Raw genomic sequence first — 2437 nt, forward strand, 5'->3', positions numbered from 1 at the left:
AAAAGGACTTCATAGTTTAATAAAAAGAGCCTTGTGCAGAGAATCAGAAGACTCCAACTGAATTATAACCCAGGCTCTGACAGTGATTTACTGTATGACTTTTTTTTTTTACAACTTTATTGGAGTATAATTGCTTCACAATGGTTAGTTTCTGCTTTTTAACAAAGTGAATCAGTTATACATATACATCTGTTCCCATATCCCTTCCCTCTTGCGTCTCCCTCTCTCCCACCCTCCCTATCCCACCCTTCCAGGCGGTCACAAAGCACTGATCTGATCTCTCTGTGCTACACGGCTGCTTCCCACTAGCTATCTACCTTACGTTTGGTAGTGTATATATGTCCATGCCGCTCTTTCGCTTTGTCACAGCTTACCCTTCCCCCTCCCCATATCCTCAAATCCATTCTCCAGTAGGTCTGTGTCTTTATTCCTGTTTTACCCCCAGGTTCTTCATGACATTATTTTTCTTAAATTCCATATATATGTGCTAGCATACAGTATTTGTCTTTCTCCTTCTGACTTACTTCACTCTGTATGACACACTCTAGGTCTATCCACCTCATTAAAAATAGCTCAATTTCGTTTCTTTTTATGGCTGAGTAATATTCCACTGAATATATGTGCCACATCTTCTTTATCCATTCATCCGATGATGGACACTTAGGCTGTTTCCATCTCCGGGCTATTGTAAATAGAGCTGCAATGAACATTTTGGTACATGACTTTTTTTGAATTATGGTTTTCTCAGGGTATATGCCCAGTAGTGGGATTGCTGGGTCATATGACAGTTCTATTTGTAGTTTTTTAAGGAACCTCCATATTGTACTCCATATTGGCTGTACCAATTCACATTCCCACCAGCAGTGCAAGAGGGTTCCCTTTTCTCCACAGCCTCTCCAGCATTTATTGTTTCTAGATTTTGTGATGATGGCCATTCTGACTGGTGTGAGATGATATCTCATTGTAGTTTTGATTTGCATTTCTCTAATGATTAAAGATGTTGAGCATTTTTTCATATGTTTGTTGGCAGTCTGTATATCTTCTATTTAGGTCTTCTGCCCATTTTTGGATTGGGTTGTTTGTTTTTTTGTTATTGAGCTGCATGAGCTGCTTATAAATTTTGGAGATTAATCCTTTGTCAGTTGCTTCATTTGCAAATATTTTCTCCCATTCTGAGGGTTCTCTTTTGGTCTTGTTTATGGTTTCCTTTGCTGTGCAAAAGCTTTGAAGTTTCATTAGGTCCCATGTGTTTATTTTTGTCTTTATTTCCATTTCTCTAGGAGGTGGGTCAAAAAGGATCTTGCTGTGATTTATGTCATAGAGTGTTCTGCCTATGTTTTCCGCTAAGAGTTTGATAGTTTCTGGCCTTACATTTAGGTCTTTAATCCATTTTGAGCTTATTTTTGTGTATGGTGTTAGGGAGTGATCTAATCTCATACTTTTACATGTCCCTGTCCAGTTTTCCCAGCACTACTTATTGAAGAGGCTGTCCTTTCTCCACTGTACATTCCTGCCTCCTTTATCAAAGATAAAGTGACCATATGTGCGTGGGTTTAGCTCTGGGTTTTCTATCTCGTTCCATTGATCTATCTTTCTGTTTTTGTGCCAGTACCATACTGTCTTGATTACTGTAGCTTTGTAGTATAGTCTGAAGTCAGGGAGCCTGATTCCTCCAGCTCCATTTTTCATTCTCAAGATTGCTTTGGCTATTCGGGGTCTTTTGTGTTTCCATACAAATTGTGAATTTTTTTGTTCTAGTTCTGTGAAAAATGCCAGTGGTAGTTTGATAGGGATTGCATTGAACCTGTAGATTGCTTTGGGTAGTAGAGTCAGTTTCACAATGTTGATTCTTCCAATCCAAGAACATGGTATATCTCTCCATCTATTGTATCATCTTTAACTTCTTTCATCGGTGTCTTATAATTTTCTGCATACAGGTCTTTTGTCTCCTTAGGTACGTTTATTCCTAGATATTTTATTCTTTTTGTTGCAATGGTAAATGGGAGTGTTTTCTTGATTTCACTTTCAGATTTTTCATCATTAGTATATAGGAATGCAAGAGATGTCTGTGCATTAATTTTGTATCCTGCTACTTTACCAAATTCATTGATTAGCTCTAGTAGTTTTCTGGTAGCATCTTTAGGTTTCTCTATGTATAGTATCATGTCATCTGAAAACAGTGACAGCTTTACTTCTTCTTTTCCGATTTGGATTCCTTTTATTTCCTTTTCTTCTCTGACTGCTGTGGCTAAAACTTCCAAAACTATGTTGAATAAGAGTGGTGAGAGTGGGCAACCTTGTCTTGTTCCTGACCTTAGTGGAAATGCTTTCAGTTTTTCACCATTGAGGACAATGTTGGCTGTGGGTTTGTCATATATGGCCTTTATTATGTTGAGGAAAGTTCCCTCTATGCCTACTTTCTGCAAGGTTTTTATCA

Source organism: Hyperoodon ampullatus (assembly GCF_949752795.1).
Source record: "Hyperoodon ampullatus genome assembly, chromosome: 11".
NCBI classification, from domain to species: Eukaryota; Metazoa; Chordata; class Mammalia; order Artiodactyla; family Ziphiidae; genus Hyperoodon; species Hyperoodon ampullatus.